Source organism: Cervus canadensis, chromosome 14, assembly GCF_019320065.1.
Source record: "Cervus canadensis isolate Bull #8, Minnesota chromosome 14, ASM1932006v1, whole genome shotgun sequence".
Taxonomy (NCBI): Eukaryota; Metazoa; Chordata; class Mammalia; order Artiodactyla; family Cervidae; genus Cervus; species Cervus canadensis.
The window spans coordinates 5452207-5477234 of NC_057399.1; the positions used below are offsets into that span (position 1 = coordinate 5452207).

Sequence of the window (25028 nt, forward strand, 5' to 3'; positions counted from 1 at the left end):
ATACTGGAGTGGGTTGCCTTTACTCCTTCAGGAGACCTTCCAGACCCAGGGATCAAACCCATGTCTCCTGCATCTCCTGGATTGGCAGGCAGATTCTTTACCACTGAGCCACCTGGAAAGTCCTGTGTTAAGTGGAGTTTTATAAATATCTATAAGAGACATCTAGGAACCTGATACAGTACTTCTGCTGCTGCTGCTGCTGCTATGTCGCTTCCGTTGTGTCCGACTCTGTGCAGCCCCATAGACGGCAGCCCACCAAGCTCCCCCCATCCCTGGGATTCTCCGGGCAAGCACACTGGAGTGGGTTGCCATTACCTTCTCCAATGCATGAAAGTGAAAAGTGAAGGTGAAGTCACTTAGTCGTGTCCGACTCTTAACGACCCCATGGACTGCAGCCCACCAGGCTCCTCCGTCCATGGGATTTTCCAGGCAAGAATACTGGATTGGGGTGCCATTGCCTTTTCCGGATACAGTACTTCAAACTTCTCTAAGTTATAGATAAATGGGTGATAGGTAATGAGTCCTCACAAACATTCAAAATAAAGAAGATGACTTTGGTCCAAGATAAGAAGAACAGCACCCTCTGAAACTGGGAGTGGACCAGAGAGAATCTCGGAAACTACAGTGAAGAACCCAGGCAAAAGCTCTAACTAGTATTGACATTTGTTTGTGCATCTGAAAGAAACAAGTCATTCCTGTTACCAGCACTCAAATATCCCTGTAATTAAAAGGCTTTTTCACTTTTTAAAATGGCAATATTTTTTCCATCCTATGTCAGTCAAATGATCCCCCAGACATGTTGATTTACCCAAACCTCACTTGAGCTCTCTGAGTAATTATTCAATGATTTTGACTGGTATAGAGCTAGTCAAGGGAAAAAAAAAAGATACAAATAAGCTAGTTCAATTTTCCACTTTTGTGAGGTAGATGAGCTATTAATCAACTGGAATAAAATTTTCAGCAGAGTTCTCTGCAAATTTCTAAATGTCTGTGGGCATCCTGGATAGGATGCACGCAGTGTACAAAGATTCGACTCCTACTGAAATCATTCTGTCAGCGTCAGAATCACGTGCTGAATACCTTCAACAAGGTGAAGAAGCCATACCTCAAAGGCATGTTTTCAGGAAGTAAAACATATTTTTGTCAGAACTAAGAAAAGTAAATGGAATCTGTTTAAATATATTTCCCCAGATGTAGGTTTACAGAAGTAGCAACAAAGCAAAGTCCAACATTCTACAATCAGGGAAAGTTGCTCTTTTATAATCAACTGATTGCAACTATTTACTATGTACCTACTGTGTTCTGTGAGTATAAATGCTGTGGCTCAGACAGTATAGAATCTGCCTGCAGTGCAGGAGACCTGGGTTTGATCCCTGGGTGGGGAAGATCCCTGGAGTAGGAAATGGTACCCCACTCGAGTATTCTTGCCTGAAGAATTCCATGAACAAAGGAGCCTGGCGGGCACAGTTCACAGGGTCACAAAGAGTCAGAAACGACTGAGTAACTAACACTTTCACTTTAACGTGTGCTGTACTGATCGTTTGGGGAAAAAGTTGAATATGGAAAACAGTGATTTAAAAAAAAAAAAAAAAAAGGACAGCAGGTTGTTGGAAACATGCTTAGTTCATGAAGTCTTTCTGATTATTTCTGTCTACATGAGAAAACAAACATTACTGAATCCCTAGGATGTGCCAGGGCTTCCCTGGTGGCTCAGATGGTAAAGAATCTGCCTGCCATGAAGGAGACCTGGGTTCAACCCCTAGGTTGGGAAGATGCCCTGGGGAGGGCATGGCAACCCACGCCAGTATTCTTGCCTGGAGAATTCCATGGACAGGGGAACCTGGCGGGCTACAGTCCATGGAGTCGCAAAGAGTCAGACACGACTGAGTGACTAAGCACACACAGGCAGGTTGTGCCAGGCACTGCTAAGCACTGGAAGTTCAGAAATAAATAAGTTGTAGTCAGCACCATGGATGAAATCATAATAGAATGGGACAGACACTACATGCTCACCATACGGTGTGCTCGGCTCTGTAACAGCAGGATCATGATGGACAAGAGACCAAAAGAACTGTTTCACATAATCTTGCTACTTTGGGCTTTTTCAACTCATTTTTTTAAATTGAAGATCTTGTGGAAAAGGATATGGCAACCCACTCCAGTATCCTTGCTGAGCCTGGGGGGCTACAGTCCATGGGGTCACAAAGAGTCAGACACGACTGGGTGACTGAGCACACATGAATAGTTGATTTGCTATGCTGTGTTAGTTTCAGCTGTGCTGCAAAGTGATTCAGTTATACACATCTACATGAATCTATTCTTTTCAAGATTCTTTTCGCTTATAGATTATTACAGGATACTGAGTCAAGTTCCCTCTGCTACACAGTTCAGTTCAGTTCAGTTCAGTTGCTCAGTCATGTCCGACTCTTTGCAACCCCATGGATTGCAGCATGCCAGGCTTCCCTATCCATCACCAAATCCCAGAGCTTGCTCAAACTATGTCCATCAAGTTGGTGATGCCATCCAACCATCTCATCCTCTGTCATCCCCTTCTCCTCCTGCCCTCAATCTTTCCCAACATCAGGATTTTCCCCAAGGAGTCAGTCCTTCGCATAAGGTGGCCAAAATATTGGAGCTTCAGCTTCAACATCAGTCCTTCTAATGAGTATTCAGGACTGATTTCCTTTAGGATTGACTGGTTTGATCTTGCTGTCCAAGGGACTCTCAAGAGTCTTCTCCAATACCACAATTCAAAAGCATTAATTCTTCGGCTCTCAACTTTATGGTCCAACTCTCACATCCATACATGACTACTGGAAAAACCATAGCTTTGGCTACATGGACCTTTGTCAATAAATAATGTCTCTGCTTTTTAATATGCTGTATAGGTTTGTCATAGCTTTTCTTCCAGGGAGCAATCATCTTTTAATTTCATGGCTGCCATCACTCTCTGCAGTGATTTTGGAGCCCAAGAAAATAAAGTCTGTCACTGTTTCCATTGTTTCTCCATCTATTTGCCATGAAGTGATGGGACCAGATGCCATGATCCCCCCATGAAAAAATATGCAAATTGCTTTGGGGTGTTTTAAATATCTCATTTCCCCTGAAAGTATTCCATCTTTTATATCTAAAGCACCATATCCCAATCACAAATTTTTCTCTTTACAGATTCCCCACTCTCCTATTTTTATCAGTATCTGTCATATATCTCAAAGAACCTGCCTCTTCTTCCTCCCATTCCTTCATATCTAGCCTGAGTCTCAGACTCTATTCAAATATTCACACATTCACTTGTTAACATCTACTGGCTCTTGACTTGGTCAGTCTCTCTTCTGACCCATAAAGACTGAAAACCTTTGGATCAACCTAGCCATTGATCTACTTCATTTCTATATCTAAGTACCATGAAAACAATCCCAGAGTCATGAAATCTGGCATCAGGAAGAAACATGGTTTCAGAGCTCTGATCAAACCTTTGGGGACAAGCAGCAGTTCTTTCTATACATATCCCTAGTCTGCTCCTTGGAGAACGAAATGGCAACCCACTCCAGTACTCTTGCCTAGAGAATTCCATGGACAGAGGAGCCTGTGGGCTGCTGTCCATGAGGCTGCACAGAGTCGGACATGACTGAAGCAACTTAGCATGCATGCATGCATTGGAGAAGGAAATGGCAACCCACTCCAGTGTTCTTGCCTGGAGAATCCCAGGGACAGGGGAGCCTGGTGGGCTGCCGTCTATGGGGTCGCACAGAGTCGGACACGACTGAAGCGACTTAGCAGCAGCAGTCTGCTTCTTCTCCCATTTCCACAATTTTTTACCATTTACATTTACTCCTTTTTCAAACCCTATCTTTCTCATTTGCCATAGATCATCTTATCCTTTTCTCAACATGAAAAACAGAAATCATTTAGGAAAAAGTTTCTTAAAGTCCTATTTTCCTACATGGTATATCTTCACACCTACATCCCTTCTGTCACAGAGAGTAAGATGTCCCGCCTCCTGCCAAAAGCTAGTCTAGCATCCCACATCTTCCACAGCTCTGCTTTCCCCTGCCCTTGAACCTCTTCCTCTGTCCTGGATTTCACCTTCTGCATGTGATTCAAGCCTCTTCCTTGTGAAGAAACAAGCCCTCTCTCCAGCCAGTGCATCTCTTGAGCAATCTCTCTAGGACGCCTTGTCTTTCACGATCATTTCTTAACAGCAGTATTTGCTTCCCACTTGGTTCTTCACTCACTGTAATGTGGTTTCTTTCTCCACCATTCTACAACAACTGTTTTGTTTTTGTTTTTTTTTTTTTTGGAGGGGGGAGGGTGGTAACATGAGGCATGTGGGATCTTAGTTCCCTAACCAGGGATCAAACCCACTCCCCCTGCAATGGAAGCTCAAAGTCCTAACCACTGGACCACCAGGGAATTCCAACAACTGTTCTTGATGAGATCAAATTGCTATTCATGCAGTTTCCAAATTGCTGTAGCCACTGGATAATTATATATTCTATCATACTTGATTGTTCTATGACATTTGACTTTTTCGATCTCTTTCCTCAACCAGTCTTTATAACATGATAGCTCTTTGTTTTTCTTTCACATAAAGAATGGATGGAAATGGAAGGTCATCTCCTATTTCTCCCACTTAAATATTTGAGGCCCTCAACGTGTCTATCCTCTTCCCTGAGCAGCTTCCTTAGTGGTTCAGATGGAAAAGAATCTGCCTGCAATGTGGGAGACCTGGGTTCGATCCCTGGGTCGGGAAGATCTCCTGTAGAAGAGAATGGCTAACCACTCCAGTATTCTTGCTTGAAGAATCCCATGGACAGAAGAGCCTGGTGAACTACAGTCCATGGGGTCACAAAGAATCTGACATGACTGAGTGACTAACACTTTCACTTCACTTTCATTTTCAAGGCTCTGTTCTCAGGGCTCATCAATTTTACCTGCTAATCCAGTGTTACCTTCTTGAGGTTTCATCTCCTTTCTCCATCCTTGTCTGATATTTCCCTTTAAAGCCCACACCCTGGACTTCCTCGGTGTCCAACAGTTAAGAATCCTCCTGCCAATGCAGGGGTCATGGGTTCCATCTCTGGTCTGGGAAGATCTCACATGCCAGAGGATAACTAAGCCCATCCACTGCAACTACTGAGTGCATACTCCCTAGAGCTTGTGCTCTGAATCAAGAGAAGCCACTGCAATGAAAAGCCCATGCACCACAATTAGAGAGTAGCCCTGGCTCGCTGAAACTAGAGGAAAATAAAAAAATTGATTTAAAAAATATACATTAAAAAATAAAGCCTACATCCTGGCATGCCACAAGCTATTTAAAATCAGCAGCATTCAATAGCCTTCAGAATAAAATATAAATTACTTGAAATGTCCTAAATGACCTACATGATCTGACCCATATATTTTCAAAATGGTGACCTTAGACCTTAGACCTTGGGATCTGAACAAGGTCCAAACCAAATTCTCTATTTGCTCTCTGTGACTTGGGTCAGTTCATTAACCACTTCAAGGCTATTTCTTTCTTTCTTTCTTTCTTTCTTTCTTTCTTCCTCTTGGCAAATGGCAACAAATGATACTTTGTAGAATCAGAGTGTTAGGAGTAACTGCATTTAAGCAGTGGGCATACTTTAGGTGTTTAATAAATGATGATTATTATTTTGCCTATTACTACTTTATATATATAGCCTGATTCTAGACAGGGGATAGTGTCTTATTTATCTTTCTGTCTCCATCACCTGTGCCTAACATGTTAAAGGGATGCAAGAAATGCTTGCTCAACCAAGAGTAAGCATAGGTGACATTTTGGTCTTCTCTTGGCAGTCAGTGGGCTTCCGTAGACTGGCTGTCGGCATTCTAAAATACATCGTTCAAGTCATCTCACCTTTTCCATCTGAATCCAATAGAAAGTCTTATATCTACTGGCCATCAGAGATTACACAAAATTCTTCTGGATGTTCCCTCCATCACTTACTTATAAATATCAGTGCCACATTGCCTGTCTCAATTTTTAAAATTCACACTGTTCTTATTCTGGATCATACCTGATAAATATAAGTATGTTTCTGTGTGGCATGTGTGTGCTTAGTCAATCAGTCGTGTCTGACTCTTTGTGACACCATGGATTGTAGCCCGCCAGACTCCTCTGCCCATGGCAAGAATACTTAAGTGGGTTGCCATTTCCTTCTCCAGAGGATTTTCCCCACCCTCGGGATCGAACCCAGGTCTCCTGCACTGCAGGCAGATCTTCACTATCTGAGCCACCAAGGACCTCATGTTTCTGTGAATACTTGATTATATAACATCATACCTTCTTATTCTGCAAACATTAACATTTGTTTTCTCAGATTCCTGAAGTTAAATTGAAAATGCCTGTTTCTAACATCAGTCAAGACTTATCAACCTATTTGTATTTCAACCAGCATCTCTTAAGTCAAAAACTGATAACAAATATCAAAGTGCTTCAAAGTACAAACCAGTTACAACTGCAAGCAACCATTAAAGTCAATGAAATGCATTGTTTTGACTAAAGAAAACAGCATTGTCCCTGTAAATTTTTATGGAGTACTCCAAAGGCAGGGTTTTCTCATCATCTTCTGAATAAACAAAGTCTTAAATTCCACAGGCCAAAGAGTAGAATGAAAACAAAATTAAAAGTTGACCACACAGACTTGACTGCTTTGTTGTAACATATGTGTTTAATATCATGCTTTAAGCCTAGGCAATAACAAGGTGCCTTGGTAAAAATTAGTCATCCTAAATTTTCAGGTTTGATTCTTTAAACTGAAATATTGTTCTAAATAATAAATACTTCTCTGCATTGCAATTTAAATGCCTCCTATAGGCATGTTTTGCCCACTTTAATAGTATGAATTCAATATTCACTAGGACTAATGGAAAAATACTCTAGTCACACCAATGAGACATTACATATATCTTGGCAACTCCTAGAATTATTAAAATCAGATCAGAAATCATGATGCTTTCGCATTAGATCTTGAAATTGCTGCTTGCCGCCCCAGCCGGAGGTGCTAGCTACCAAAACACATTGAAACACATTGAATTGCAGTAACTTTGTTGGGGAGGGTGAACTTCTAAATGTACAACCTATTGATTCTAGTGGACATGATGTTATGGTCTGAGTGTTTGTGTCCCCCTAAAATTCATATTTGAAATCCTAACCCCAAAAGATGATAGTGTTAGGAGGTGGGGGCCTCTGAGAAGTGGTTAGATCGTGATGGCAGCACTCTCACGAATGGGATTAGCACCCTTAAGAAAAGGTCCCATTGTCGCCACTTCTGCCACGTGAGGACACAGCAAGAAAATGGCCAGCTATGAACAAGCAAGAGTTCTCCCACTAGGACACAACCATGTTGGCACCTTGATGTTGGAATTCCCAGGCTTCAGAATTGTGAGAAATAAATTTCTGTTGTTTATAAGCCACCCAGTCTGTGGTATTTGCAGCTTGAACAGACTGAGAGACACAGAGTAATGGAAAAAATCTATTTGGGTAATTCAAAATTATTATATTAGCAAAGAGTGAGAAATTGTACATAGAATACATGAGAATCTGAATGAAGTGAAAGTAAGTCGCTCAGTCGTGTCCGACTCTTTGCAAGTCCATGGTGTACAGTCCATGGAATTCTCCAGGCCAGAATACTGGAGTGGGTAGTCCTTCCCTTCTCTAGAGGATCTTCCCAACCCAGGGATTTAACCCAGGTCTCCCGCATTGCAGACAGATTCTTTACCAGCTGAGCCACAAGGGAAGCCACAAGGGTGGCTTAGAATTTGAATAGATAAAGTGAAACAATTGTGAATAAAAATATTATATTTGCTATGCTCAACTCCATCACATAATAAAATATATGTTAGCAATTTGCCTTAGAAAATTTGAAGCAATAATTCACTCAGGGAAATCTACTTACTTCAAGAGTAAACCATGTAATAACTGGTCTTTTAATTTTTTTATTACTTTTTTTTTTTATCATGCTGAGCGGCTTACAGGATCTTAGTTCCTTGACCAGGGATCAAACCCCTGCCCCCTGCAGTGGAAGTGTGGAGTTCTGAACGTTGGGCCGCCAGGGATTTCCCTAGTTTTTTTCAATTTTGTGATCTTTCAAATGATCCAGATTAGTTCTCATTCAGCCTTTATTGGTCAATAAGAATAAAAGAAATTACTTAGCTATTTAAGGTAAAGAAGGTGACCTCCCCCAAAATGACACTCACTACTCTGATATGTACTCAAAATAATCACCTGCTCAAGTTAACATCACCAAAAGCAATATGATCAACTCATAATGTGGACACCTCAATAGGGCAGTCAGTATATAACTTAACTTCTTTCTGTTTAATGTCACAAAAGCACCATAGTAAGTTATCTGCTCAAGTTCATAGAATCAATGTAGAGAAGAATAAAGCCCAGACACCACATAGTATCATTTACTACTTGTTGACCACGTTTTATCAAAGAAATTATCCCTTTTGATAATATGCAGTAGTCCTAGTTTTGATACATTAAAAAGAACTAATTTGGATACCAATAAAGTTTGATTACATTATACTTGGTTTGGAAATAATGAATTAGTAAACAGTGGAGACAGATTCCTTGACAGAGCAGAGAGCTCCCAAAGAATGTAAGACATGATGAAGTGTGAGATGGGGGAACCAGAGCAGGCTGAAAGGTGATGATACATGATGATGTGCAACTGAGGACCCCAAGGAAGGATGAAGTGAGATGGGCAGTGATCTTAAGGTGGTAGACATCCATTTATAATGTAAAAAGTTTTATCTGCAGTGTTATTCAAATGACCAGTAGGAAACTTGAAAATTCATTGCTGAGTTTTGCTGCATGGATGGTATAGATTATTAAAAGTAACAGTTGGCAACTAAATCTTTGAACATAATAGAGAAGATGTCCTGTCTTCACATTACCTCCCATCTTCATGTGACTGTAGTCATGTGTTGCCAGGAGGCTGCCCTCAAAGACTGTCATCTGCAATACATTAATTTTCATATATGGATTATTCAATGTCATAATTCAATTTTAATGACTCCTGAAGCTCAAAGATTACTAATGCATTCTTATATCTCAGTGTTGGTTTGTTCTAAAGACACGAGAGTAAGCTCCCTGAGGACATCTGAATCACTGAGCACCACATCCAGTTTACGGCACGTGATCCAAAAATGCTGAGTGAAGTGAATGGAGGGATGAAGGCAGTATGACTCCACGACCAAGGAAAGCAATGACCACACCATAGGCTTTCCACAGTGCAGTGGAATCGACCAAAGAGCATAAGGCGCTTCTTGGGCTTTCCTGTACCATTTTTGGTGCTGCTCATAAAGTCACCAGAGGCTGCCTAAGCCAGGGACCACATCTTAGTAACTGAAGTACCTTTAACACCCAGGTCTAGGCTAATATGTAGAAAGAATCAAGACAATCCACTGATCCATCCAAGTTCCTATTTGTAACAACGTTGTTGTTTTTTTTCATTTATTTTTATTAGATGGAGGCTAATTACTTTACAATATTGTAGTGGTTTTTGCCATACATTGACATGAATCAGCCATGGATTTACACGTGTTCCCCATCCCAATCCCCTCGAAGACTTCATCTAATCCACAGCTCATCATAGACAAGGGGTTACTCGTAACTGTACTTTTCTTTCCCAAACCACATGAATCACTTCCTGAACTAAACTGGCCATATTCAGTGTAGCCTCAAAGCCAAGTTCTAAACTATATGAATGCATCTATTTCACTTCGACGTGTGCAAGTATGGCCTACAAAAGTATAATTCCTGGTTTTCCTTTTTCTCACCTTAGCCTTCCACATCATTCTCTCTGCCAAAGTATCTAAGAAATTTTCAGTCCAAGTAAACATTTATTTAATATTCATAGCAATTGGAAGTTACCATGGTGATAATTATTCAAAAAACATTCTTTAAAATCTGACATTCAACTTGAAGTAGTGGTAGCGACTTCTATTAAAAATAAAACTTTTGGCACTTCCCTGGCAGTCCAGTGGTTAAGACTTCACCTTCCAATGCAGGGGGTGCAGGTTCGATCCCTGGTCAGGAAGTTAAGATCCCACAAGCCTTGGGGCCAAAAAATCCCAAACATAAAAAAAACAAAAGCAATATTGTAATAAATTCAGTACTTTAAAAATGGTCAACATTAAAAAATATTTTAAAAAATAAAATAAAAACTTTTGATTAAATTATAAATTTGCGTCTCTAAGTGCCTTTGACTTTAGGTAAGCATAACCCTTCTATCTTACCAACTTTGTATTTAATGGTTTCAGATCCTTTACCATCCCCTTTTGTTGCTATACATGGGATCTTAATATCTCTCCTTTGCATTTTCTCACTTTATTTCTCTTTCCTTAAGAAAATTTTATCCCAAGAACACTTCTAGTCACTTCCACTTACACTGTAAGTAATGAAGACATTGTACTTTTCAAAAATAGGAGTCAGTAGAAGAAATACTAGTAAGGCATATCCATGCCTCCTGCTAATGAAAGAAAGATCCAGAGTGAGGGTGTTATCAGGGGAAAACGTTTAACTACTTTTTAAAAAGTCTTAATAAAAATGTAAAAATTGTTTTCTGGAATGACTTTACCCCAGCACCATAAAGAAGAAAAGTGAGCAGATGGGCCAGAGTTGCAAAGGGCAGCAAGGAAATCGGCAGTGGACTGGACACAGAGTAAAATTTATCAGAGATTTGGAGTTCAAAGAGACCATATCACTTTACTTCATCCCAGTCCTACACGTTACAACAGAAAAGAGAAAGTGAGCTGTCATAGAGAGATAACCTTTGACATGTCACAGGCATGGGGGGAGGGGAGGCAATCACACTGTGTCCCCTCTGACCTATTTTCTTGTGTCATCTGTAATAGCACACACAACACAACAATGGGTGTGACCTGGGTGGAGGTGTCACACCTCTTCTCGGAATGCTCTTTGGTGAGCAATCATTCAGAGGGCCAGGAGCTCTGGTATCTGCCCTTCGGCCAAAGACAAAAGAGGAGAAAAAAGTCCCCACCAGGTGGCCGGCCCTGCCTAAATACAGATGGAAAAAGGAAGGATTGAAGATTTACAACCTAGGCCAGCGGGCCTTATTATTTTTAAATTTAAGAACATGCCATCTGTGGCTTCTCTGGAAATCCAGTAGTTAAGAATTCGCCTGCCAGTGTGGGGGACATAGGTTCTATCCCTGGTTCAGGAAGATCCCACAGGCCTCAGAGCACCTAAGCCCATGGGCCACAACTACTAAGCTTGCACTCTGGAGCCCGAGAGCTGCAACTATTGAGCACAGGTACACCGACTACTGAAGCTATCACAAAGAGAAGCCCATGCATACTGACAACCAGAGAGTAGCCCTCTCTCTGCAACTAGAGAAAGCCCACATGCCACAATAAAGACCCAGTGCAGTCGATAAATAATTTTTCTAAATAACTTATGAAAATAATAAAACAACATGCTACCTTTTGAGGCTCTAGCAAGCAGGCGGTTTTGGGGGAGTCTTAAGACGTACCAAGAGAGAGGTTAGGATGCAACAGAGAAGGATGGAGGCCAGTCAAGGGTATGTTTTTGAGCATGTTGCAGCCATGAGCAACAAGGGCTCCCACCCCGCTGAGGAACCAGAGGGGCAATGCAGGCCTTCCCTTGGAGACCACCCACACTGGGGATACTTACCCTTGGTCATTGGCCAAGGGCTACCCCCAAGGGATCTTGCTGCCTCAGCACCTCCAGCACAGCCTCCCCCATGGGCCAAAGGCACCCTGGAGGCCAGAGAAGACAGCACACAGAGGCCCGGGGCCACGGGCATGGGGATGACAAGGATGGAGCAGATACTGGCCAGGCATCACATGCCGTTGCTACATCTCATCCTCATAGGGTTCGACTCCAAATGCCACCATATTTACCATCCGACTCAAAAATGAGGGAAGGGAGGGAAACGATTCTTGTATTAAGAGAAGACTGTGCTCAGTTGTGTCCGAGTCTTTTGCGACTCTGTGGACTAGAGCCCACCAGGCTCCTCTGTCCATGGGATGGGATTTCCCAGGCAAGAACACTTGTTGCCATTTCCTTCTCCAGTTGATCTTCCCAACCCAGGAATGAAACCCTCATCTTTTGTGCCTACTGCATTAGTAGCCTGATTCTTCACCACTGAGTCACATGGGAAACCCATAGAGAAGACTAGAGCAACTCTATTTTAAAAGGGAAACTTTCTAACTCTAATCATCTTGAGCCTTTTAGAAATTAGTATTATGTGAGTTTAAAGCAGCGGTTGGCAGGCTGGACCCTCCAGCCAAATCCAGCCTGCCAACAGTTTTCTTATGGCCCCCAAGCTAAAAATGGTGTTGCATTTTAAAAAGGTTGGAAAAAAGTCAGAAGAAGACTGTTTCATGACACGCGAAATTTATATGATATTCAAATTTCATTGTCTATAAATATTTATGGGAACACAGCCACATTTATCAGTTTATACAGCACCGAAGGTTGTGCCATGGATGGCAGGGCTGAGGGGCTGTGACAGAGACCATCTGGGCTTCTCAGCTTAAAATTTCCTTCTCTGGTCCCTTACAGAAAGTCTGCCTGCCCATCATTTAGAACCAGACTCACTCTCATCAAATCTTCAAGATTAAAAAAACAAAAATAAACAGAAAATCTTCACGGTAGTAGCGATTCCCTAGGGTGGGGTGGTCTTCTCCTTTCTTTAAAGTGTTAGCCGTTCAGTCGGGTCAGACTCTTTGTAACCCAATGGACTATAGCCTGACAGGCTCCTCTGTCCATGGAATTTTCCAGGCAAGAATACTGGAGTGAGTTGCCATTCCCTTCTCCAGGGGGTCTTCCTGACCCAAGGACTGAAACTGCATCTCCTGCACTGCAGGCAGATTCTTTACCAATGAGCACCAGGGAAGCTCTCTCCTTTCTTTAAGGAGGATTGAAAGTCCTAATGAAGCTCCACCAGGCAGTGTCTGAGCTTCTCAGATAAGGACGACTACTAGGTTTTCCACCCCTCGTTGATCCTAGTAGAACAAATATTGACAGTGTCTCATTACTGCTGACATAAAACGTGTGGTTTTATGGAATGAGGAATGTCATAAGGAATGAGATTGTTGCAAGCAATGATGAAAGTGGCATAAACTTTAAGATTTAGAATCCCTGTTTTATCCAAAACGAAATGTAACACTTTGCAAACACCGGCTGCATGGAGAGTTTTTCCAGACATAAATTCACACTGGAAACTCATGGTGGAACCCTTGAAAAGGAGCTAATTTTGAGAAAAGAGATGAAAAGATCCCAGACCAAGAGGTAATTAGGGGCAGGGGCGGGGGCAGGGAAGGACAGGTGGGTGGTAGCAGGTGAGAGAGAGCTTCATAAACATTATATAATCATCAAGCTTCAAGCTAATAAATTACTGGAGGAATCAAGATTTATATAAACCAATGGATGCAGAGCCAAAGAACTGGTAACTTTAATCAGATTCCAAGGGAACCTAGGATGCCAAGTTTAGCCACACAGTTGCTGGTTCAGTCGTGGAAGCAGGGACAAGATATGTAAACGGGGTCCTTTCCAGGCATCACTACGGTGATCTATGTGTGCTATAAATCAGCATTTTGTTCCTGAGAACGCCGCAGTCCATTCTTGAGGCCGTGTTTACAGGAGAACATCAGTATTCTCTCGGCAGGCACGTCACAGTGAAGAGAATTTTAAATAGCACAGGAGAAAAGGGTTCTTGGTAGTCACACAGCCTGTGATAAACTTTGAAGTACAAATGAGAAGTGGAAGTGAACGTGAAACGTATGCTTCGTCCTCAAACTCGGTGAAAAATGAAATGTACAAGAAAAGTTGGATCCTTGCCATGACACCCATTACAGTGTAGACGAAGGCTCTGACCTTTCGTGTTCGACGCACTGTGTTTTTGACACATTTAGTCAATTAAAACGGGTGAAGTGTAATTTGTTTTTCTTAAGTTTAATACAGCATGTCAATAGACGTTAACCAAAATTTATAGTTGGAACACTAAAGCTGCCACATGCACTTAAACAAATGAACACAATTCATCACGGTTGAAATAAAGAGAACATCACGGGCATTTGACTTTATACTTCACGTAAGCGCGTAGCCAAATATAGGAAAGCAGGCTCCTTCTCACACTTCCAGTGGAAAAGACGTTTTAGTTCGCATTAAATATTGGTGTGAAAAACCTGGCTGGTATCCAGTCCTAAGGAGTGTTAGGGTTGGCACTTCCACTGTGTACTCTTACTATAAATTGTTGTAGCGTTTATTTGACATGGAATACCCAAAGGATTGATGAGCAAAGAGAGGAAGATTTTTTTTTATATTGCTGTATTACCTTTTTCAGACATCTATACGAAGCCTTTACATCTTCAAAGTCCAAACAAGCAGCCACCTGTATTCAATCGGTGCAAGATATTTTTCATGAAACGATAGCTTGCCTTTTTATAAACCTATAAAAGCACACATTTTCCATTTTTATGAGTCAGCAAAGCAGTGGCAGATTTAATAATAAAACTTACAAACACAGTTTCTTTATAGACAATTTAACATTTTTTGCTTGTTTGAAATGCCACAGGAACAACCAAACCTGATTTCACAGTTTCTGTGTCTATCACATCATATTGGGTTGGCCAAAAGGTTGGTGCCAGTTTTCCTGTAAGAAAAACAAGTAGCTACAATTTTGTACATCTATATTTTAAAAATTGACCCAGCACTCAGAGCATTTATATTAACAGACCACAGACTCCTAAAAATTTAAGAGAAACATGATACCATGAGGGGGGAATTATCTAGTACAACCTAATACATGTATTAGATTTTGGCATCCATAATATACATGCTATTTACATATAGGTACAGTAATCATGCACTTTGAATTCATAAGAGCAATTACAGTGCCTTTGTAAAAATATATTTGATATTTGAATAGGTTTTAAAAGTTGAGACTGGTATGAGTAAATCAAGCTGTAATATTTGGGAACTAACATAACGGCATAAAGGAACAGTTTTGGAAGATTTTGTATTTTAAATAGAACAGGTATGTAATAAATACACAAACAACCATACTTGAAAAATACCTAGGCTGTTCTCTTTAAATACCTAGACCAAGACTTTTACAAGACTGGTTTTAATGTTTACCAAAATCAATTACATTGAACACAATCAATGGCTTCAATGTTTAACTTAAAGTTTATGTCTTTAGACTAAGAGTCTACCATTAGTCTGAATTATGACAAAATTATTTCTCTTAGTCTTTAGGTAGGTTCACCTATGTCAAAGCTACAGGACTAGAATCTTAACCTCCTGAAACAGCAATTACATTTACCCTGAAAAGACCCAGACAGGTCAGGAAGAACTTCCAATCGATGCTCTTCTAAATTGACTGCCAAAATTTTAAGATTAAAGTAATCCAAGTATTTTTAAACATTGCAAAAATAGCCAAATGTTTACTATTGAAGCAATGGGATGTATAGCATATTTTTACCTGGCAGTAGAAGCTTACTAGCTATTTAGTCATCTGCTGGGTTTAAAGAATAAGAAAACAACCAGTTAACTAGACAATTTAAAATTTGAAACTACTTCTGAAAAGAAAAAGAGCAGTGACATGGGCATTTCATATCACAAGAAGCTCTGCACAGAATTTTTTATCTTTTGAACAGCTGATGTGGCCTTCTATGGACAAATTATTGGGCTTCCCTAGTGGTTCAGACAGTAAAGAATCTGCCTGCAATGCAGGAGCCTGAGTTTCGATCCCTGGGTCGGGAAGATCCCCTGGAGAAGGAAACGGCAGCCTACTCCAGTATTCTTGCCTGGGAGATCCCATGGACAAAGGAGCCTGGCAGGCTGCAGTCCATGGGGTCGCTAAGAGTTGGGCATGACTAAGTGACTGACACACACATGTGTCACTGAAGTACTAAAATTCATGGGTTTTGTTTTATCATATTTTTCAGATAGCCTAAAAATACTATACATATAACACAGACACACACAGTCTCAATGATCATAAAACAAAAAGTTAAAGTAGCAAGAGATATCACTTCACACACGATATCGGTAAGATTTAAAAGAGTGATAACACCTATGGCTGATGGAGTTGTGGGAAAGGATATAACCATATGTTGCTGGAGGAAGTATGAATTGTTTTAGCCTTTTGGACAAGCACCCTGGCCATATCTATTAAAATTTAAAGTACATACACTCTTCACATCAGCCATCTATTCTGTAGAAATGAAGTACTGGTATATAGGGAAGGTTAATGCTGTTTTTCAGGGCAGGGACAAAAAATGTGAAGAAAAAAAATGCATGCTCAATATCAGGTAAAAATTTGAATTGCAGGTGGATTCTTTACCAGCTGAACCACAAGGGAAGCCCAAGAATACTGAAGTGGGTAGCCTATCCCTTCTCTAGGGGATCTTCCCGACCCAGGAACCAAACTTGGGTCTCCTGCACTGCAAGCAGATTCTTTACCAACTGAGCTCTCAGGAAAACCCCAAAATTTAAATAAGTTGGGTAAAACCATACTATGAGATAACATGCAGCAATTGCAAAGAATACTTTCAATCTAAAATCAATGACTGAGGACTTCTCTGGTGGCTCAATGGTAAAGAATCTGCCCTCCAACACAAGGGACATGGGATCAATCCCTGATCCAGAAGATCCCACTAGCCTCAGAGCAGCTATGTCTGCATGCCACAGCTACTTAGCCTGTGCTCTAAAGCTCAGGAGCTGCACCTACTGAAGCCCGAAAGCCCTAGAGCCTGTGCTCTGAAACAAGAGAAGATACCGCAATGAGAAGACTGCCACAACCAGAGTAGCCCATTCGGCAACGAAGACCTAGCACAGCCAAAATAAATAAATTAATAATAAAATCATAAAATCAATTATTGAAAAGATTTCTACAACATGCTGTTAAGTCAGAAAGGTAAGCAGCAGAGAAATATAATAATAACATTGCATTATAATACAATATGTAATATATATTATCCCACTTTTCTAAACAAACAATACCAAGATTTTAAAATATACATACAATTGTACATGTGCATGAATATATGCAAATATATGTATGAATATAATTTTATGATCATAAATTAAAGTAAGCCAAGATACATACCAAAGTGATAACATTGATATCTAGGGTTAACTACTTGGAGAGAGGAGAAAAGACAACGAACAAAAAGAAAACTGCATTTTTAAAAGTTTATACAGTGAAGGCAGTATTACTGCATGATGACTTTTTGATAAAATCTTTGGAAAAGTGGGGGTATATTTCTAAAATGTTACAGGAAAGAATAGTCATCAAAATATTAATGATATTTTTTCTCAATGTGCATAAATGTTGGATATTTCTCTCTCATTGGTTGAATTTTTTAAATAATGATCATTATTAACTATAATATATATGAAAAGGGCTAGTCTCATTGGAGAAAAAAACTAACAACTATATAAAGAATAAACTAGTTTAAATTTCTCTCAATGTAAATATTACTTAGTGTAGGGTAAATTTTTAAGCATTTAAGTGCAAAGAAACATCCTTAGTTTTAATGGGGAAAATATAAGAAAAAATCATGAGATAAAGACGTGGCATATGCCAACAGTCGGCCAGTTATGCATTCTCTTCTGCCGTTACAAGATAATGTCTGTTTTAGCTGAACAGACAGCCACTAAGAATAAACACTATGTTTCCCAGCCTTCCTTCCCGGTAGGAGAGAAAGAATGCTGGGTGTGTCTAAGCTCTGCCCAACTGAGTGTAAGCAGAGCTGATGGATCAGGCCGGGAGGGTGTAGAGTGAGCCACGTGCAACCACGCAGACAGAGCAAGCCAATCAGAGGGTCCAAATTCACATGCAGGTAGAGCCTGTGAGTGAGACTAAGTGGTGGGGAGGGAATCAATATTGGTGAGGCTTGGCTTTTCCATGCTGAGTTTAGCATTCCTGCAAGAGAAATCAATTCAAGAGAATTATAGGGGGGTGGGCGTGGAATAAACAGGGAGACTGGGAATGACATGTACATACTACTATATAGATAAACAAATAAGAAAATAAAATAGATAAACAAATAAGGACCTATTGCATAGCACAGGAAACTATTCAATACTCTGTAATGGCCTATATGGGAAAAGAATCTGAAAAAGTGGGGATATATGTATAACAGACTCATTTTTCTGTACAGCAGAAACTAATACAACATTGTAAATCAACTATACTCCAATAAAAAATTTAAAAATAAAAAAAAAAGAGAGAGAATTATAAGAGGTAGATTCAGGACGAGGTAAGCCTGGCCCTGTCTTCTCAGGGCCAATGGGGCAAAGAGCTAATGGGGCAAAGATCAGGTAAGATACAGCCCTTAGCATTCCGCTCCAAAACTGCCGATTCCAAAGACCTGAAAGTAGCCATAAACAAAAATTAGCTAACTTCATTGAAGAAAAAGAGAGTAAGTACAAACTATACAGTTAGCAAAAACAAGACCAGGAGCTGATTCTGGCTCAGATCATGAACTCCTTATTGCCAAATTCAGACTTAAATTGAAGAAAGTAGGGAAAACCACTAGACCATTCAGGTATGACCTAAACCAAATCCCTTACGATTATACAGTGAAAGTGACAAATAGATTCAAGGGATTACATCTGATAGACAGAGTGCCTGAAGAACTATGGATGGAGGTTCCTGACATTGTACAGCAGGTAGTGATCAAGACCATCCCCAGAAAAAGAAATTCAAAAAGGCAAAATGCTTGTCTGAGGAGGCCTTACAAATAGTTGAGAAAAGAGGAGAAGCTAAAGGCAAAGGAGAAAAGGAAAGATATACCCATTTGAATGCAGAGTTCTGAAGAATAGCAAGGAGAAATAAGAAAGCCTTCTTCAGTGATCAATGAAAAGAAATAGAGGAAAACAATAGAATAGGAAAGACTAGAGATCTCTTCAAGAAAATTAGAGATACCAAGGGAATATTTCATGCAATTCAATTCAATTCAGTTGCTCAGTTGTGTCCAACTCTTTGCAACCCCATGAACCGCAGCACGCCAGGCCTCCCTGTCCATCACCAACACCCAGAGTCCATCTAAACCCATGTCCAATGAGTCGGTGATGCCTTCCAACCATCTCATCCTTTGTCGTCCCCTTCTCCTCCTGCCCTCAATCTTTCCCAGCATCAGAGTCTTTTCAAATGAGTCAGTTCTTTGCATCAGATGGCCAAAGTATTGGAAGACGGGCACAATAAAGGACAGAAATGGCATGGACATAACAGAAGAAGAAGATATTAGGAAGAGGTGACAATAATACACAGAACTGTACAAAAAAAGATCTTCACAACCCAGATAATCATGATGGTGTGATTACTCACCTAGAGCCAGACATCCTAGAATGAGAAGTCAAGTGGGCCTTAGGAAACATCACTATGAACAAAGCTAGTGGAGGTGATGGAATTCCAGTTGAGCTCTTTCAAATCCTGAAAGATGATGCTGTGAAAGTGCTGCACTCAATACGCCAGCAAATTGGGAAAACTCAGCAGTGGCCACAGGACTGGAAAAGGTCAGTTTTCTTTCCAATCCCGAAGAAAGGCAATGCCAAAGAATGCTCAAACTACTGCACAATTGCACTCATCTCACAAGCTAGCAAAATAATGCTCAAAATCCCCCAAGCCAGGCTTCAACAGTACATGAACCATGAACTTCCAGATGTTCAAGCTGGATTTAGAAAAGGCAGAGGAACCAGAGATGAAACTGCCAACATTCGCTGGATCATTGAAAAAGCAAGAGAGTTCCAGAAAAACATCTACTTCTGCTTTATTGACTATGCCAAAACCTTTGACTCCATGGATCACACCAAACTGTGGAAAATTCTGAAAGAGATGGGAATACCAGACCACCTGACCTGCCTCCTGAGAAATCTGTAAGCTGGTCAAGAAGCAACAGTGAGAACTGGACATGGAACAACATACTGGTTCCAAATCGGGAAAGGGGTCCGTCAAGGCTGTATACTGTCACCCTGCTTATTTAACTGATATGCAGAGTACATCATGAGAAATGCTGGGCTGGATGAAGCACAAGCTGGAATCAAGATTGCTGGGAGAAATATCAATAACCTCAGATATGCAGATGACACCACACTTATGGCAGAAAGCAAAGAACTAAAGAGCCTCTTGATGAGAGTGAAAGAGGAGAGTGAAAAAGTTGGCTTAAAACTCAACATTCAGAAAACTAAGTTCATGGCATCTGGTCCCATCACTTCATGGCAAATAGATGGGGAAACAGCGGAAACAGTGACAGACTTTACTTTTTGGGGCTCCAAAACCACTGCCAGTGGTGGCTGCAGCCATGAAATTAAAAGACACTTGCTCCTTGGAAGAAAAGTTATGACCAACCTAGACAGCATATTAAAAAGCAGAGACATTACTTTGGCAACAAAGGTCCATCTCGTCAAAGCTTTGGTTTTTCCAGCAGTCATATATGGATGTGAGAGTTGGACTATAAAGAAAGCTGAGCACTGAACAACTGATGCTTTTGAACTGTGGTGTTGGAGAAGACTCTTGTGAGTCCCTTGGACTGCAAGGAGATCCAACCAGTCCATCTTAAAGGAGATCAGTCCTGAATATTCTTTGGAAGGACTGATGCTGAAGCTGAAACTCCAATACTTTGGCCACCTGATGGGAAGAACTGACTCATTGGAAAAGACCCTGATGCTGGGAAAGATTGAAGGCGGGAGGAGAAGTGGATGACAGAGGATGAGATGGTTGGATGGCGTCACCGACTTGATGGACAGGACTTTGAGTAAGCTCCGTGAGTTGGTCATGGACAGGGAAGCCTGGTGTGCTGCAGTCCATGGGGTCACAAAGAGTTGGACACGACTGAGTGCCTGAACTGAACTGAACAAATACACAAAATAATAAATGACCAAAGGGAAGTAGAGAAAACTTTAAAAATCATGCCTCCATATTGCATAATTATATGGAAACACATTTGAAAACCTATCTAAATTAGCCCACTTCGTATCAAACATATTTATCAAATTTGACCCTGTTTTCTATTGCTGCCACAAAAATATCACAAATTTAGTGGCTCAACACAAGTTTTTAAGCAATAATCTTTTTATTTAGTTGTGTAATTTTTAAAAATTCTTATTGGAGTATAGTTGCTTTACAATGTTATGTTAGTTTCTACTGCACAGCAAAGTGAATCAGCTGTACATCTACATGTATCCCCTCTTTTTTGGATTTCCTTCCCAATTTGGTCACCACAGAGCACTTAATATAGGGTTCCCTGTGCTACACAGTAGGTTCTCATCTCTTGTATACATAGTATCAGTAGATTATATATGTCAGTCCCAATCTCCCAATTCATCCCACCTCCTCTTTCCCCCTAGGTATCCATCTGTTTGTTCTCTATGTCTGTGTTTCTATTTCTGCTTTGTAAATTTTATCCTTTGTCATTTGTTATTATTGTAAAGTTTTTTCCTTTGGCATATTTAATGGCTTAACACAAATGTATTATCTGGAGTTCTGGAGGTCAGAAATCCAATATGGGTCTCCCCGAACAAAAATCAAGATGTCATCAGTCTGCTTCCTTTTCTGGGTTGTCTACAGGAGGATTTGTTTCCTGCTGAATGGTGTGTTGCCAGGATGTGTTTCCCTGTGGCTGTTTTCTTACCAGCTGTCAGTTAAGAGCCGTTCCCGGCTTCTGGAAGCCACTGAAATCCTTAGCTGATGGTCCCTCACTCAGTCTTCAAAGCCAGATTCAGTGGCTGAAGATCAAGTGCCTCTCACAGGTGTCTCTCTGACCTAGAAAAAAAAAAAAGCTATGCATTTTTAAATTCTCAAAAGATTATATAGTCCAGAATAATCTCCCTATCTCAAGTCCTCTACTGTTAATCAGATTCCCACACTCACTTCTTCCATGCAACATAACATAGTCACAAGTCCCAGGGAATTGGGCATACACACCTTTATAGGCCAGTATTTTTTTATTGTAGAACAGTATACAAATATTTTTTTTAAAAAAACTTGGATTAATTTTCATAGAAGAAAGGGGGAATTAGCCCTTAAAAATTAGCATGGGCAGATGGTTTCACAAGGAATTCAGCCAAAACTTCAAAGGCTAGATAATCCAATGCTACTTTAATTTTCCCAAGGATGCTGCTAAGTCGCTTCAGTCATGTCCAACTCTGTGTGACCCCATAGACGGCAGCCCACCAGGCTCCGCTGTCCCTGGAATTAGACATTTTCAAAAACTTTACTACAAAGGAAATATAGGATAGATACATAAGCCTGATAAAATAGCATAGCAAATAAAAACACAGACCAGTCTCATTTTGAAATACTGGGACAAAACAAAATCCTTTTTTTTTTTAGTTTTTTTGGCCACACATGGCATGCAAGATCTTAGTTCCCTGACCAGGGATTGAACCCAAGACTCCTGCACTGAGTCTTAACCACTGGACCACCTGGGAAGTCCCAGGGGCAAACATATCTTAAATGAAACATTAGGAAATAGATTATAATAGCATATTTGAAAATTAATATATCATGACTAAGGCTTATTACATGAAAGCAAGAGTGATTCAATATTAAGAAATTCTTTAGCATGACCACTATCTTTTTAAAAAATCTTTAGAAAATTTGATTATTGACATAGATACTGAAAAAAGTTCCACAGTTCAAAATCCACTTCTGATTAAAAAAAAAAACACACTTTGTAAAATAGAAAATCATGGATTTTTCTTCAAATTGGTAAAATAAATTACCTCAATTCTAAAACAAGTCAGTGACTTACTAGGTAAACAGCAGAAGAATATCCACTAAGATCCTGAACAAGGCAAAAGTGCCTACTATTTTATTGAACTATTAACACAGAATTAGATTTATTAGCTAATGTAATGAAACCAGAGAAAATAATTGGAGCTACTGTTTGCACATGATACAATACTTTACTTGTAATATCTGAATCAGTGATAAAGTGATCATAAAATAATTGAGAATGTTAGCAAAATACAAAATTATACAAAAATCTATAGCCATAACATGTATAAAGAATAACCAGGCAGAGGATGTAAGGACAGGAAAAACGTCAACAAAACCTAAAAGACATTTTGTGCATTAACAGTAACATACAAAATCTTCACAAGGAACATTACAGACACTCCTGAAAGATAAAAGTGAGGTTGAACAAATAGAAAGACGACCGTCGCTTTTCATCAAGATGACTCAACAAAAAAGATACCAGACATCTTTCTAGGTAATGGAAATGTAATGTGATTTTCCCCAAAAAATACATACGTAAATGAGGTCCTGGTACTAAACCAGTTGGCTCTAAAATCCACGTGTATGTGTAAAATATATGCAAAATTTCTGATAGCCCCTTTATGAAGAACCAAGATGGAAGTGATTAGCAATTCTCTGACTCAAAGCATGGCAGATGAATAAACAGTCAGACTAACACAACAGAAAAGAAAATTTAAAAAATCGAATTATTTGGAAATATGAAAACAGATTCTAATTGAGGTAGCTTATCACACATGTGGAGCTTCCCTGGTGGCTCAGTGGTTAAAGAATCTGCCTGCCAATACAGGAGGCTCGGATTCGATCCCTGTGTCAGGAAGATCCCTTGAAGTAGGAAATGTTAACCCACTCCAGTACTCTTGTTTCGGAAATCCCATGGACTGAGGAGCACAGCAGGCTACCGTCTAGGTGGTCACGAAAGAGTCAATGACTTAGTGATTCAGTTCAGTTCAGTCGCTCAGTCGTGTCCAGCTCTTTGTGACCCCATGGACTGCAGCACATCAAGGCCTCCCTGTCTACCACCAACTCCCAGAGTTTACTCAAACTCATGTCCATTGAGTAGGTGATGCCATCTAACCATCTCATCCTCTGTCATCCACTTCTCCTCCCGCCTTCAATCTTTCCCAGCATCAGGGTCTTTTCCAATGAGTCAGTTCTTCCCATCAGGTGGCCAAAGTATTGGAGTTTCAGCTTCAGCATCAGTCCTTCCAAAGAATATTCAGGACTGATCTCCTTTAAGATGGACTGGTTGGATCTCCTTGCAGTCCAAGGGACTCACAAGAGTCTTCTCCAACACCACAGTTCAAAAGCATCAGTTGTTCAGTGCTCAGCTTTCTTTATAGTCCAACTCTCACATCCATATATGACTGCTGGAAAAACCAAGACAAGATGGACCTTTGTTGCCAAAGTAATGTCTCTGCTTTTTAATATGCTGTCTAGGTTGGTCATAACTTTTCTTCCAAGGAGCAAGTGTCTTTTAATTTCATGGCTGCAGCCACCACTGGCAGTGGTTTTGGAGCCCCAAAAAGTAAAGTCTGTCACTGTTTCCGCTGTTTCCCCATCTATTTGCCATGAAGTGATGGGACCAGATGCCATGAACTTAGTTTTCTGAATGTTGAGTTTTAAGCCAACTTTTTCACTCTCCTCTTTCACTCTCATCAAGAGGCTCTTTAGTTCTTCTTTGCTTTCTGCCATAATGTGGTGTCATCTGCATATCTGAGGTTATTGATATTTCTCCCAGCAATCTTGATTCCAGCTTGTGCTTCATCCAGCCCAGCATTTCTCATGATGTACTCTGCATATCAGTTAAATAAGCAGGGTGACAGTATACAGCCTTGACGGACCCCTTTCCCGATTTGGAACCAGTATGTTGTTCCATGTCCAGTTCTCACTGTTGCTTCTTGACCAGCTTACAGATTTCTCAGGAGGCAGGTCAGGTGGTCTGGTATTCCCATCTCTTTCAGAATTTTCCACAGTTTGGCGTGATCCATGGAGTCAAAGATTTTGGCATAGTCAATAAAGCAGAAGTAGATGTTTTTCTGGAACTCTCTTGCTTTTTCAATGATCCAGCAGATGTTGGCAGTTTCATCTCTGGTTCCTCTGCCTTTTCTAAAACCAGCTTGAACATCTGGAAGTTCATGGTTCATGTACTGTTGAAGCCTGGCTTGGGGGATTTTGAGCATTATTTTGCTAGCTTGTGAGATGAGTGCAATTGTGCAGTAGTTTGAGCATTCTTTG

The 25028-nt window shown here is 40.4% G+C and overlaps 1 long non-coding RNA gene across 1 annotated transcript in view; it reads right to left on the reverse strand.

The window, feature by feature from the left end:
- The window catches only part of LOC122453086, a 42578-nt gene that overhangs the window by 11582 nt on the left and 5968 nt on the right, over positions 1–25028 (reverse strand). Inside the window, exons 2-3 of the long non-coding RNA XR_006272942.1 lie at positions 21664–21794; positions 14358–14472 (exon numbers count right to left, since the gene is read on the reverse strand). This is a non-coding gene — a long non-coding RNA (uncharacterized LOC122453086). The remainder of the gene's footprint in view (positions 1–14357; positions 14473–21663; positions 21795–25028) is intronic.